General features: G+C 44.7%; 1 protein-coding gene and 1 long non-coding RNA gene across 4 annotated transcripts in view; one reads left to right on the top strand and one right to left on the bottom strand.

The window, feature by feature from the left end:
* The window catches only part of TRPC7 (transient receptor potential cation channel subfamily C member 7), a 150,930-nt gene that overhangs the window by 67,857 nt on the left and 67,054 nt on the right, over nt 1–16,019 (top strand). The window lies entirely within an intron of this gene.
* The window catches only part of LOC147369414 (uncharacterized), a 120,247-nt gene that overhangs the window by 82,076 nt on the left and 22,152 nt on the right, over nt 1–16,019 (bottom strand). The gene's annotated exons all lie outside the window — the stretch shown is intronic.

Here is a 16,019-nt window from a genome sequence, read left to right as displayed (position 1 = left end):
AGTTATTCAAATCTGGCATGGAAGAAATGTAAAAAGTCTCCTGCATAGCTCCAGATGGCTTTGTAAATTAAATTAAACCCACAACTGGCCCAGGAACTTTCCCCATCATAATTACATTATTGATCATTAACATTTGAAGAGGTTGCAAAATGAATCCTGGACACTGCAATAAATTATCATTGTCTACTGGGCAGGTTCCATGAATCAGGTGCCCCGGAGCCTTCTGAGACTGTCTGATGATGTAATTTAAATGATGTTGTTTTTGCTCTTTGGTAAATGAGAGGACAGCAGGGGCGGAAGTGGGGAAGTGTGTGTGTGCATACAATCTACACTACGGGCGACTGGCCCTGATTCCTAATCGTGAACGTCTACTACAACTCTCTTTAGCTCCCAAGGTACTCTGCGTTTCCAAGTCATGTTTAGTTTCCATCTCAGTATGATGCAAGACTTCTTCAGGAGCACCCATTTCCCATCACTCCCCAATGGTCCATTCACTGTGAGATGCCTACACCTCTCCTGACACACCAGGCACTAAGGCATCACTAATAATAATAACAACAATATTTTGTTAAGTGCTTCATCTGTCCCCTTCACCATGTCAAGTGTTTTGAATACATTCATTCAGTTTAAACCATCAATACTGTCATCCCTATTTGCAGATGAAACAGATTCAGTTCAGAGGTAGGGTTGAGCCCTAAGATCTATCTAACCCTCAAGCCCAATCTCTTTGCAGCTACTTCTCCCCAGCATGCCCTTCCTGGCCCTCTCAGTGGCCTGGTTATAGCCTTCATGGCTCCGCTCAAGAATCACTCCTCCAGGAAGCCTTTTTCATTATCCTTCCACATCCCCTCCTGGGTTGGGTGCCTCTTCTCTGCTATTTCACAGCATTAAGGGCTAACCCTGTTATGGCACTGATTGAACTACACTGAATTTCCTGCTAATCTCTCCTGATGTAGATGTTGAGAATCATGAGAACAATATTGAGAGACATTATTTGCAAACTGTGTGTTCCTGGTATTTGGCTCAGTAGGTATTATTTTCTGGGTGAATGGAAGGATGGATGAATGGATGAACATAAATTTATATATACACAGATATAATAGATCATGATAATTTATGAGACTCAGTTTCCATTTCTGAAGAATATGAACATAGTTAAAGAAAGATTTTATTTGTCAGAACATGATAAAAACCAGTATGACCAAAATTAACTCAACCCATGAAGAAATTTTCTATGTATATCATGAGCCCCTGAATGACAAAGGAGACCACTGCCTCTTCAAATACCAAGCACATGTGTCGAGGGGACCTGTGCACTTGTTGCTGAATATTCATAGCTCTCACTAAGGGGAACTTTGCACTGATAACTGAATCAGTGACATCTAAGAACAGAGAGCCAGCAGTCACCTGCCTAACCAGACTGTGCTTCTGCCAGAAGTAAATGCTGCATGTTTCCCAGTGTTTGAGGTGTGACGAATATCCACATTTTTGAGCAAAGTGAAAGCAGCAAGGCTGGAAGTCTTGGGTGACAGCAGGCACCAAGAGAAAAGAAACCAACATTGACTAATTATCTAGCAAAGGTATGTGCCAGGCTCTTTGTCTATGTTTGAATGTCCTTTAAAGTATCAGAGGGTAGAAATAAGCAGTATGACACATGAGATTAGGAGACACCCTTTAAAAGTTTAATGTACGCTCTAGATGGGGAAAATTATGGTGGTTGTTGGGGAGGGGGTGCTCATAATAGACACACCCTATTGTTTGCATAGGGCCCAGAACCACATGAAAAAGAATCTGAAGAATGTCTACACAGGGTTTAACTTTGTTGGTCAAGTTGGTGCTAGAAGGTGGAAGAGTAGAAAATAAGGTTAATTTTTAAGGAAAGCCTGAGAAAAAAATTCCTAGAAGGGAGAAGTCTGGCCAAGACTGAGTGTGAGGGATAGGCAGAGGATCAGGGCTCAGCAGTGGTGGTCCTTGGATCTGCCTTGGCCTCCCCACAAGCCAAGATGAGCTGTGTGTAGGGAGCAAAGAGTACTGACTCAGGATTTAACACCTCTCTCCATCCAGCTTTCAGAAGGCTAATTCACAAAGTCAAATGGAGATGAAATATAACAAGTAATCCTCCACTTCTTTCTGGATGGCTCAGTGGGTAAAGACTCTGCCTGCAATGCAGGAGACACAGAAGATCCAAGTTCAACCCCTGGATGGGGAAGATCCCCTGGAGAAGGAAATGGCAACCACTCGATTATTCCTGCCTGGTGAGTTCTATGGATGGAGGAGCCTGGCGGGCTACAGTCCATGGGGTTGCAAAGAGCTGGACACGACTAAGCACAAACACAAATGAAGGAAAGAATCCTCCGCTTAAGAGTCGTCAGAAGCAGAATCGTGCAGGCCTGAACCCTGAGAAGGAGAAACTACAGAACAACGGAAGACATTACTGCACCTCGGGTCACTTTTCAAAGACTCTTTCGGAGTGCTGACCTTGGAAAAGATGAGAAGAGACAGCCATTTCTGAGGTCAAAAGATGGAGATCTTTCTCTGCTGAGAAAGCAGATGCCTCACATGAGAAGGAGACATCCCAGGCCCCAAGAATTTAGCACCCACCACCCTGTGGGAGCCCAGCAGCAGAACTACAGGAAAAAGTCAGCCCCTCAGAGCAGAGGAGAGAACAGAAGGACAGACTCACTCTTCAGAGGCATGGACCAGCCAGGAGGGATCCATGCGAGCAGAACAAGAGGCCAGAGAGCAGCTGGTGGGGCAGCCAGAGCAGGGCTACAGAGGCCCAGGGCTGCAGTGCCATGCACTGAACCAGTCACCGAGGGACAGTTCAGAACACATTTAGTGACAGCAGACACGACTGAGCGACTTCACTTTCACTTCTCACTTCCATGCATTGGAGAAGGAAATGGCAACCCACTCCAGTGTTCTTGCCTGGAGAATCCCAGGGATGGGGGAGCCTGGTGGGCTGCCATCTATGGAGTCGCACAGAGTCAGACACGACTGAAGCAACGCAGCAGCAGCAGCAGAGTGACTTGTGTAGAATACTTGAATCCAACAGAAATACATAGAAGAGGTGATCAAAAAAAAAAAAAAAAACACCCTGCCATCTAGCTTGAAAGGGCTACAGATTTAGCTGTAGCTAAAGAAATGGGAATTCACAAGTTCCTCAAGGGCAAAGGCCTTGACCATACTGCTCACTGTTGTGCTCTCCATGCCTGAAAATGCTTGGTGCGTGGATCAGTCAGCACTTACTATCTGTCTGGTAGTTAGATGCAAGCACGCCTCCTATTGAGGCTAGGTTTGCAGTCACCAGCTGCCAACATCTGGAACACGGGGGTTACAAACGTGCTATTTCTAATTCTTGACCCAATGGCTATGTCATTATTTCAGCATTTCTCATTATCATCAAAATACCAGTAACCCAAACATTCTGTAAGTGTTAAGAATTCAAAATTTTAAATTAAAAAAAGTGACAAAATCCTAAGTATGTTTCAAAGATAAAACTACATACAAATAAAAGTATCAAGTAAATATATGGGCAAAATACATGTTACACGTATATCAGCAATATATTCGTAGAATAGAAATTAACTTTGAGTGCTTATTTTTAAATAATTACATAAGAGTAAAATGCAAAGTGTGACTTTAAAAAGTAAAGTGTATTAAATAAATCACTGCAGAGTTATATGTACATTTCTCTGCAAGAGAACCCTGGAAATTCGGGAATCAGACAAAAAAGTTACAGGTAAACTCAAGACATCTCCCTCTGATTCCTTCATCTGCAACTGACCTAATACTTTTGATAATTGGAGAAGAAAATCTTCTTGAAAAATGTAGGATCACTTCAGCTTACCACTTAACTACTAGCTCCATCAACCTAGGACTATAATTTTTTATTGGCTGAAAGCTGTGTTTTATATTTCAAGAAAGCATTTCTGATCTATCTTTGCCTTCTTCTGCTTAGTTAAATATAAATGTTGATTTCCTATATCAATATCAATACCTTTGGATGATATTTCTCCTGGAATCAAGATTTCCAGGAAAAATATCAATAACCTCAGATATGCAGATGATATCACTCTAATGGCAGAAAGCAAAGAGGAACTAAGCAACCTCTTGAAGGTGAAAGAGGAGAGTGAAAAAGCTGACCTTAAAACTCATCATTCAAAAAACTAAGATCATGGCATCTGGTCCCATCACTTCAGGGAAAATAGATGGAGAAACAATGGAAAGAGTGACAAACTTTATTTTCTTGGGCTCCAAAATCACTAGGGATGGTGGCTGAAGCCATGAAATTAAAAAGACACTTGCTCCTTGGAAGGAAAACTATGACAAACCTAGACAGCCTATTAAAAAAGAGACATCGCTTTGCCTACAAAGGTCCATATAGTCAAAGCTATGGTTTTTCCAGAAGTCATGTACAGATGTGAGAGTTGGACCATAAAGAAGGCTGAGCGCCGAAGAATTGATGCTTTCAAACTGTAGTGTTGGAGAAGACTCTTGAGAGTCCCTTGGACTACAAATATATAAAGCCAGTCAATACTAAAGAAAATCAGCCCTGAATATTCATTGGAAAGATTGATTCTGAAGCTGAAGCTCCAATTCTTTGGCCACTTGATGAGAAGAGCTGACTCACTGGAAAAGACCTTGATGCTGGGAAAGATTGAGGTCAGGAGGAAAAGGGGGCGACATGACATGGTTGGATGGCATCATCAACTCAATGGACATGAGTCTGAGCAAACTCTGGGAGATAGTGAAGGACAGGGAAGCCTGGCATGCTGCAGTCCATGGGATCACAAAGAGTCAGACGTGACTGAGTGACTGAACGACAACCACCACCTTTGGATGTATATTCTCCTATTTGATAAAAGCTTTGAACTGAAGGTAGAATTATTCTTGCAAGAAAACTTTGTTTTTACAGACAATTGAATTTCTTTCTCTCATTAAGAACCATTAAAAAATATAGAGATGAAAACTCTGTAAGTGAGCATACTTTTAATTTATTAAAAACTTTAATGCATGACACAACTCTTCAGACAGGGCTTAAGATTATAATGATTTACATGTCTGACTTTTATTACAGAAATATAATATTATACCAACACCAATAACAAAAAACAGTATTGTGTATGTTAGTTGCTCAGTCATGTCTGACTCTTTGCAACCTCATGAACTGTAGCCCACCAGGCTCCGCTGTTCGTGGAATTTCCAGGCAAGAATACTGGAGTGGGTTGCCATGAAACCACTGAACCAAAATGTAGGACTGCATTTTCTGAAGCCTTGAAAACCGCTCTAAGTTAGTCATGCTTATAAATGGAGAAACTGAGGCCTGAAAACTGAATCCACCCTGTCTTCAATAATCAATGGTGAAACCAAGACTGGTAGCCAGGCAGGCTGACTTCTGAGCCTGTGTACACTCTATGACCTTGCACCTAAAGGACAAGAGTAATGGATCCAACTTGGGAATATTATGAAGATCCCAGGCTCAAAGAATTATCTGAAACTACAGCTTTTCCTAGTGAAGTATCATCATCAGGTGAGATTTGGCAAGAGGCCAAAGATCCTAGAAGGACCTTCAGCAAAGCAAGTTTTTGGCTGGAGTCTTTACATTTCAAGGCTATAAATGTAGACTTGGGTACCTCCACATTAACTTGTCCTTGCAGAGTGGTGACCAGGCAGCTGAGTGACAGCTGAATCAGTTGCTGCTACTCTTGTGTGCATTCAGGAGAGAGAGCCCAGGAGTTCATCTTTAGCACGATGACTCACTCCTTTTAGCAAGATGAAGTTGTCGAGGAAACTGGCTTCAAGCCTTTCCCATTGCGTATGTCTGATTTTTTATCTCTGCTGGGATTTTGCTATCCCACAGGCAGAAGCACAGAGAGATAACAGTTTTAACAACTTGAATTGTGAGGTCCCCTGGCCTCTGTAAGCTTGGAGAAATCACTGTGGATCCTCATGCTTTGGCACGTCTGCCTGTTTGAAATCTACCTTGTGGAAATACAGGATAATAGTTCAAAACATTGTCTTTGGCTTCAAGTCCATACTCTGTAATAATCACCTGTGTGTTTATAGGCAAGTTACTTAATTTCTCTGTGTCTCATGCTGCCAAACTTAAAGTAGAGATATAACAATGTGTATCTCAAGGAATTGATGTGAGGGTTAAATAACATCACAGTTGTTAACCAAAGAGCCTGACAAAGAATAAATAATCAATAAACATTAGCTATTCTTTATAATAACAGAAATTACTATATTATATAAATATTTGCCAGATTGATGTGTTTGCAGTGGTAATGGCAGACCACTGAAATTAAACAATCCTCATTCAATCCAAAAGAGAATCCTCACACCCTATTTTAGCCTCTCATTTCAATCTTCTCTGGCACAAGAAGGTACGAGGCTGATTTCGTTTTCATCACCTCTCCCTGTCTGCCCTCTACTAAAGATGTGAAGACAGTTCAGTGTTCATCAGATCCTGAGTAAGAAAGGACGTGTTATATTTAGAAATCATTCTAGGATTATGAGTCAGAGAAAATGATGTAGCAGATCTTAGAGGCTTCAGAAGAGTACAATTTATCATTCAACATGTTTACTGAGTACTGGCTATGTGCAAAACATAAGGCTGTATACTCCTGAGGATACAAAGGCAGGTTCCCTCAAAGAGCTTAAAAATAGCAGAAGAGCTCAGACGTAAACACAATAGTCCAGCTCTTCACAACTTGACCCCAGACCATGACTGTCACCTGAGTGGGCTGTACAAGACCCAGGAGTTCAAGGTATCTCAGGGGATTGAGGGACTTGGAATCACTTAAAAGTAAAGACAAGCTTGGATGCTGAAGGTTGATTAGGAACTGAACCAGAGAGGAGCAAGATGGACCTCCTTGAAACAGGCAGGAGGGCAACATAGGCCATGTCTGGGAACAGTAAGCAGGACAGTTTGGCTGGAGGGGAGGGCTCAGGAAGGTGAGTAGTTGAAGATAATCCAAGAAGGTTTGCTAGAAGCTGCTCCCATTTCTCTTTAGGCTACAGCATAGCCGTAAGTGGGGTGGAGACAATCACTGCCCAGGTATGGAGAATGGCCTCTTTGTAACACTTTTGAAAGAGCAGAGGCCCACATCTGGAGCCAGCTAGAAGCTGAGTCCACAGCTTAGCCAGACTAGAAACCAAGTCTGCTCATCAGGACCCTCTGGGCTCACAGCTGTGGGAGTACTCCCAGGAACACTGAAAAATCACGGTCAGCATTTATCTCCAGGAGAGCCAGCCAAAGTCTACTGCCACTGTGTTTGCACTCAAGAACTGGCTTATCCTGGGAGAAGCCCAAAATCATTCTTTCCCTGGCAAGAGAGATGGGGCTGAGTCACAGGTACAGTCCTGAAAACCTACAAACCTTAGGTGTTTGTGTAAGTAATCCCTATTGATCAGGAAATTTCAAGGTCTGATTAATTTGAGGTTGAAGAATTTTTCATGTCCTGCTGTCCCTGGGAAACAAGAACAGAGACGTTATCTCTGGGAACAACAAGAAAGCTACTTAACTGAAGGTATGATATCAAATCTCAGTGGGAAGCCAAGAGCCTTCAGAAGCACCCATCTCCTCTTGCTGCCCTGCAAACTTCGCAAATCATTCAATCAGCAGCTGCCTGGCTGGACCCTCGGCTGTGGACGTGACTAAAGGGATGCCAGGGCTGGCTGGGCCAGCAGGCGCACAAGTGGAGGAGGAGCTGGGGGAGCTGGAGTCGAGCGAGAGACACCTGTTCAGGCATCCAAAGGGAATCTCCCGGCAGGGAGGGGAGTGTTTAAAGCACTGCTGCTGCTGCTGCTGCTAAGTCGCTTCAGTCGTGTCCAACTCTGTGCGACCCCACAGACGGCAGCCTCCCAGGCTCCCCCGTCCCTGGGATTCTCCAGGCAAGAACACTGGAGTGGGTTGACATTTCCTTCTCCAACGCGTGAAAGTGAAAAGTGAAAGTGAAGTTGCTCAGTCGTTTCCGACTCTTCGCAACCCCACGGACTGCAGCCTACTAGGCTCCTCCATCCATGGGATTTTCCAGGCAAGAGTACTGGAGTGGAGTGCCATCGCCTTCTCCGTTTAAAGCACACTTATTTGGTTAGCAAATGAAGAATCTTGAAGACAGTGCTGCCAAAAGGCGAGGGGCGGGAGGCAGTGTGCGGAAGCGACACATATGAAACAAAGAAGCAAAACTCCCCTGAGCTGAGTTCCAATCCCCCTCTGACTCCTTGGCTCAGCTCTTGGGCACCTCTTCCAGATGATGATGAGCTTTCTCCTGGTAAGCTCTTTCCACTCCTAGCCTGGTTACCTTTGAGAATGAAGTTTTGTTGTGGTTGACAGTGCTGTCGTCACTGTCTTCCAATCTCCTGGAACTTCTGTAGTGAAAATAACTTCAGTGGGGATGTGAATTCAGTCATCTATCGACTCATTGTGTCTCCTGGGGGGCAAGCCAGCTTTCAGCCTCTTGTTCCCATGTGTCTCTTCCAGACGTGGTGACATGGCCAGAGGTGCTAGACTCTGCTGCACCACAGGGACCATGTAGGGAAGCCACTCTGGTCCTGCACATGGCACTGGTTTGCAGTCTGAACTTCTAGCTGCACACTCACTCATACCTAACACTGCCTAAATACCCAAGCAGTGAGTGCCATGAGGAGTACCATAAGAACCCTCCAGAAGGGGTCTTCTCTCTAGCAGAGGATTATACAGGCATATTACCTATGATTACAGACAGAGATCATGACTTACTTGAGAGGAGAGAAAGAGAGATTCTTACTTGAGCAGGGCAAACTTTCATGGAAGAGATGGTTACTGGGCTGGACAAAACTTGGATGTGTGGAAATGAGAAGGAAAGCACTCCAGCAAGCAGAGACACCTTGAGCAGAGCTCAGAGATGGTCGACTCTGGGAAGGCTCTGAGAACAGCTTTGCCAGAGTTTGGCCAGAAACTGGAAATGGAAAGAAAAAGAGAGGAAGAGGGAACCTCAGCTGAAAGTCAGGTTTTAAACTCTCTGACTCTCCCTTCGTTTGCTCTGTTCTTCTTTTTCCTTCTCTTTCACATGCTTCCTTTCTCCTCAGCCCAAATGCCCTCCATCTAACCCTCCATCCTTCCATCCAACCCGAACAATGCAAATGGAATGGGTGTGGGATTAGCATAGAACATCTACTGCTCTAGAGAAGAAAGTCAGAGGTCAACTGTCCTTTCCAAGAGGATGCAGCCTACCGCCACGGGGTGAACGGAAACACCTAGAACTTTGGCTGGAAAACCATATTAGCATCTCTTCGGCACACACGAAATCTGTAGGCTCACAGAGAGGCCCTTCTGCTTGGCAGATAGAATCTGACAGGGATCTGACCCAGAAAAGATGCAAGAAACTTCAGCTGAGAAAGGCAGCATAAGGTGGTTAGGAAATGTTCACACTGGAGTCAGATCTGATAGTCACAGCACCATCAGCTTTATAATGGGCATATTGAATTAAACGAGAGAATGTTCACAAGTGCTCAGCACAGGGCCTGATCCATATGAGTGCTCAGTACGTGTCTGCTTTTTATTGTTTTACTTGTGACAAAGAACTAAGACCAGGAAGGACTATATTCCAAGCCAACCAAATCAAGAGAATTCCAGAGGGAGCTTACACATGAAAGGACCCCAGGTTTTGGAATCAGACAAACATGAGTTAGAACTCCGACTACACCATTCTCCAGTTGTGGAACTGTGGGCAACCTGAACTCACCGAGCCTCAGTTCCCTAAACTGAAAGATGGGATTGATAACACACCCTCATTTGTATATGAGGGTGTAAATAACACATCCATTTGGGGAGGGTTATTGTGAAGATTACAGACAGCGTAACCAAAGTTCCTTCATATACTAGGTCCTCAATTAGTAACTGTAAAAACACTCAAGCTGTGATTTTAAAACATTTTACTGTCTAGTGCCCATGCTTCAGTTCAATTCAGTTCAGTCGCTCAGTCATGTCTGATTCTTTGCCACCCCGCGGACTGCAGCACGCCAGGCTTCCCTGTCCATCAGAAACTCCTGGAGCTTGCTCAAACTCATGTCCATCGAGTCAGTGATGTCATCCAACCATCTCATCCTCTGTCGTCATCCTTCTCCTGCCCTCAATCTTTCCCAGCATCAGGGTCTTTTCCAATGAGTCAGTTCTTCGCATCAGGTGGCCAAAGTATTGGAGTTTCAGCTTCAGCATCAGTCCTTCCCCTGATAGTGCCCATGCTTAGAGGCTCCTTGAAAGAGGTATGACTTTTGAGGCTCCCTACCCGAAGCTCCAAGCCCCACACCTTTTCCTTCTCACTCTCCACCATCATTTAGAACTATCACAGATTATCCTCCTGTAGTGGCCATTCAAGAGCTGCGTGGCTAAGTAAATAGGTTCAGTGAGCATGGTGATGGTGTTGACTCCATACTAGAATGCTCCATGATTTAAAACTTAATAAAACAATGACAACTTCTGCTTTCTTTTTTATTGTAATCAAACATACTAAGTTTCCTCAGGAATGTTTAACTCTAAAATCACCATGGTCACTCAAAACTCTGCTGCTGGGTAAACTCAGCAAAGGGAAGAGCAAAGAGAACTACTGAAAGCCCTGGACGGGGAGCAGAAGGGGTAGCAGGAACAGCAGGAACACCAATGCCCACCTTAAATCCCAAGCACCAGGCCAGGTACTGAACACCCAACACACACTTTCCTCTCTCACGGACCACAAAGCTAGAAGCAGTGAAGGGGCTTGCTCAGGGTCACACAACTAGAAAGGGTCGTATCTGGATTTGAACCAGGATCATCCAACCTCAGAGCTTGTGCACGTAACCACTCTGCTAACTGCTTGCACAGAGAACAAAGTGAAGGTTAAGTTATCTATGAAGGCAAAGCAACTAGCTGTGCCATGGATGTGGGACTCTCAATAATAGGTCTCACAAAAGGGAGAAATCCAGGAGAAAGCACATTGATGGGATGAGCATTCCGTGTTTGCTTATTCATGGAAGGCCTACTCTGGAACTGATGGTGTTCCTGCTAAGCCCTACTCCACTTACACGGTCACAGAGCCAAGAGCTCCCTGTGGACAAGGACTGCAACTGCTCTTTATTTCCAGTACTGAACACGGCAACTAGTAAGAGGTGGCAGTGGGGAGAAGTATGCTGGAATGAATGAATGAACAAATGAACCAACAAGCTAAACTAGTCAACAATCAACATTTCCATGTCTCTTCTTCCCTCCTCAATTTCTATGACCTGAGAACTTTGCCAAGACAAAAATGGGACAGAGTAACATTAGCACCATTGGATCCACTCCTATTGTCTCTTGTTGTTCAGTTGCTCAGTCTTGTCCGACTATTTGCAACCCCGTGGACTGCAGCACACCAGGCTTCCCCGTCCTATGAGATGTCCACGCCTATGAGAAGATTCAAATAGGCAGTGGCAACACAGAGTTATTCTAATTCCATTTTACTGTCCACACTAAAAAAAGCCACTTGACTAGTATAGTACCTGTCTCTCTCTGCCTGTGTAGACAGTTTCCAGGGCAGAGGGTAAAAAGATTTCTATAAGGAAAGGCTAGTGATGAGCTAAGTGAAAAATCCTGATCACAGTCACATTGGACATCAGCCTTTGATGGCTTTTCTGCAGAAAATAAAGTCATTTTCTCTATAAACACTGGATTTCATAAATTTTTTCTCTAGCTAAGTTATTCTTTGGCTTATCAAATCATGCATTGCCACATCTCATTATTCTGTAAATGAGACCTAGTGTCAGAAAGATCTGGGTTTAATGGATATGGAGATCACACAGCCTCAAAGCCTCTGAGCTCAAACGTAGCCCTTTTCCCTTACCCCTAAAAGAGGCAAATGTAAGATATAACAGTCTTTAAGGTGGCATCACTGATGCAACAGACATGAACTTGAGCAAACTTTGGGAGATGGTGAGGGGCAGGGAGGCCTGGGGTGCTGCAGTCCATGGTGGGGGCAGTGTCAGCACGGAGCTGAACAGACCTGACAGTGACCCTGACTGCCCTCGTGGAGACCAGTTCGTTTTCAGCCAATTGCCTGCATCAACTAAACTGCGCTTTCACTGGAGGATGAGGAGGGAGGCATAGGCTAGAGAAGGCGTGGCCTCACTCATCTGCCTGGCTACTCGAACCTTTCCAAAGGCAACAACACTTCAAAAGACTCCACTCAAACCACGCAGAGAACAGAATGAAAATAGGAGGGTGGAGTAGAACCGCAGCCAGAGAGGAGGAGAGCAGAGAAACAAGAGGAGGAAGGAGGGAGGAAAATGGGAAATTTCAGAAAGGAGAATCATGGGCTTGATTTTATGTATTAAATACCACTACAGCACTTACTATTTGCCAAGTACTGTCCTAAACATCGGAGAAGGCGATGGCACCCCACTCCAGTACTCTTGCCTGGAAAACCCCATGGACGGAGGAGCCTGGTGGGCTGCAGTCCATGGGGTCACTGAGGGTCGGACCGACTGAGCGACTTCACTTTCACTTTTCAGTTTCATGCATTGGAGAAGGAAATGGCAACCCACTCCAGTGATCTTGCCTAGAGAATCCCAGGGACGGCAGAGCCTGGTGGGCTGCCGTCTATGGGGTCACACAGAGTCGGACACGACTAAAGCGACTTAGCAGCATCAGCAGTCCTAAACACTTTACAAATACTGACTCACTGAATCTTCATTATTAGCCTCATTTTACAGAAAAAAGAAACCAAACATGGGAAGCGTCGACGATCTAAGATCATGTGGCCAGTGTGTGGCAGGACCTGAACTTGATCCCGGGCAGCCTTGCTCCAACCCACACACTTAAACACACCCCCGTCAGGAAAGTCTGTTGTAACAGGAATACATGGCCAAGGGTGCTAACATTCCATGAAACAGTCCGAAAAAATACTCAACAGTTAGTTAAGGAATGTTGATAGTCTTCAACTATTTATTCTTAAAATATCAGATATTTCCTTGTAAATGAATATAAAGCAGGGAAAAGAGTGAAGGGGATACTCTTCCTTCAGGCTATAAAAGAAAAATAACAATGAATGGGTCAACTGAAAGCAAATTAAGAGCCAGGATTTGGCCAATACGCCCGAGAGTCCCCATATGCCAGTACTGTATTCTCACTAAAAAGTCACCAGGGGCTGGGAGGAATAGGAAGTTTAGGTGAGATATTTACAGAAAACCAGCTCTGGGTATAAATATTATACTAAACATGAAGGCTGGTCAAACATGCAACCACAATAACTGGCTTGAGATGGACTCAAAAACCGGGAGCCACATGAATTCTAGTCCCACCCGGCCTTCAGGTCCTGTTTCCCAGTCTCCTTTACCAGTACAGGGAATTCTGTCTCAGAGCTCCCTTCTATTTCTCTTCCCAATTTAATTTCTTAGCTCCTGGCCTCAGCCTAGTTCTCTGGAACAACCCAACCCAGTCGTGGGTACGGTCTGACATATATTCTCTTGACAGGCTGCTGCACTCCACGTAAGCCTATCTTTCATATTTTCAGCTCCAGGTCATTACTCCCTGTGAGGAAGAGTATGAATCACATAGACGGGAAAGCTGAGGTGGTCAAACCAGTTCTTCCCTTGAAGAACTTTCATAACCGCGTAGCATACTCTCAATCCAGAATGACTGAGGGGCAGGAATGGCCTGGACAACCCATCCTTTGATCAATCCACCCTCTTGTGGGCCAGATGGCAAAAAAAGCTGGCCACAACTACACTGTTTTTCTGAGTTCCTGTTCTATCGTATCTAGCTGTGGGCTTTTCTTCCTCTGTTTCTCTCTGACGCTGCTTTTGAAAATTCTCCCCCTGCTCCTGCCTTTGTTCCCTGGCTGAGTGCTCTTCTGCTTAGGGTGTTCGTTGTGTCTTGACAGTGTGCTTCATGTTACTCTCATCTCCCTTGGGTTAGGAACGTTTCTCTGTGCTTCAAAAGCACAGTGGGAAAAAAATTTCTAATACACACTGAATTATTTGTCATGAGGTTGTCTTCTAAGTCCTGCTACAAATACAGAAAAGTGCCCATGTAAAGATAAATAACAATTTGGGCTTTGGCTATCAGCTACCATCAGCTTTTTGGGAGCATTATGTTATAAAGTCTGTCTACAAATAAATAGCAGGTTTGGAGCTAGGTTGCTTTATTACGGAAGAAGAAATGACACTGTGGAAATTAACAAAAGCCTAATCAGAGGAGAACAGAGTCTCAAGAAAGCCTCTCTTGTTTAAGTTGGGTCCACTGTCCTTCTCTGCAGTAGGTGAGGGCGAATGGGAATGGTTCCCACTATGTCCTCTCTCAGAATTTCTCCCCTTCCTGCACTGCTGCCCAATCTGTTATGCTGGTTTGTCTGCAGGAGGCAGCAGAAGGTGCATGGAAGGGCCCTTCCCAGATAAAGACAGACAGGCCAATGGTGGGGGTCAGGACGAGGGTCCTCCCAGAGCAGCCACAGTGCAGGGAGCCACAGAGTGAGCCAAGCAATCTCCGCTACTTCATGGTGCTGTGCGTTGCTCCTGAGCAGGGCCACGTCAGCACCCAGAGAAGGTTAACTGCTGAAAAACAAAACTGACTGCCCCTCGTGTCCGCAAGTCGACCTGTCATGGGACCGTGTGTGACCAGGCTCTGAGAATTACCAAAACACGTGTAGGATGTTCTGTTGTTTGCTCCACTTTGTGGTGATCCAGCAAGGACACAGGAAACCATAGCATGACCTGAGGGTTCCTACCTGGGTTGAGGAGAATCTGTTGCTCTGGTTGTTGAAGGGAAAAACCACAACGGTTGCAATGAATCTAATAATGCTACCTCCCAAAAAGCCTCATTTGCAGCTAATGATTGAGTAATAGTATCACCAGGGGCTGCTGCAGGGCCAAATAAAGCTTTGATAGCATCCTCACAAATCATTTGGCCACTACTGTGAGTTCCCAGAAACTGGAAACAAGCAGTGGTTGCCATCTGCGTTGAGAATTTTTTAAATAGCTCTATTTTTATTGTTCTTATAATGAAAAGGGAATGTTTTGCATTTCCCAGAAATTGTTGTATATGTCCAGTAAGGCAAACAGGATAAAAATTGGGACATTATGATCCACTGAAAAGTCACTCTCTTTGAAGAATGTCCAGTCTATCTGCTCTAATCTCAGCTCTAATGGCACATGGCTATCCTGATGGGGCCAAAGAGCAGGGCTGCCTAAAGCAAATACTGGCTCACCTTTGTCACAGGGAGGAAATAAGCTAAGGAGCATAATTTTCTCAACTGTATACTTTATTCCCATAAATGTTACTTAAATGTTGCCTATTGCCAGTTTCTACTGGCCAAGACAGAATCAAATGGACAAATGGCCAAGTAGCACCAAATATTTTTAGGTAAAGGATGTTTGATTGCAGCAACTCAAGTCAACCTGCTGAATCAAACAGAAAAAGGAAGATGCTGTATTTGAATCTACAGGTGTCTCGTGGACCATGTGGGCAAAGTGGAGCCAGGCCTCAGAGGGGGTAGGAGCATCTTTCTAGACAACTTCACTCTTCTTTCTTGGTCTTTAACTGGCTTGTTTTGCTGCTTAGTCCACACAGTGGAAGATAGCCACCCAGATCTCTCAAGGCCACACATTAACTCCTCAGTAAGTAAAAAGACTGCCTCTCTTGATCACAGGCTCAAATACACAGCTGAGAAAACCCAATGGATCCAGTTTAGGTCTGGGTTTTACCCTTGGTCCAACATCTGTCAAGAGGGGTAAGATCAACACAATACAAAAAGTCCACAAAAGTCCCATCTTGTAACCCGGCCACTAGGGCAAGGCAGTTCCAAGAGAAAGGAGGTGGCAGGGAGAAGCTGCTGTGTGGGGACGCAGCGTGTCAGGGATCCAGCATGCCACAGCACGCGACATGGACCCAAGCCCAACTCCACTGAAATCCAGGGAGGGAACGCTGAGGAGGGTGAGCGTGTCGTCCGGAAACACACAAGGTTAGGAAATGAGAGAGCAACTCTTCTACAGTATCTCATGCAATCTTACAGAACAATGTGACAGAC

Source organism: Bos grunniens, chromosome 7 (genome assembly GCF_055505025.1).
Source record: "Bos grunniens cultivar Pamir isolate PY7600 chromosome 7, Bosgru_T2T1.0, whole genome shotgun sequence".
Classification (NCBI taxonomy): domain Eukaryota; kingdom Metazoa; phylum Chordata; class Mammalia; order Artiodactyla; family Bovidae; genus Bos; species Bos grunniens.
The sequence above is the reverse complement of the archived record's forward strand: the minus strand, read 5'-3'. Positions and strand labels throughout refer to the sequence as shown.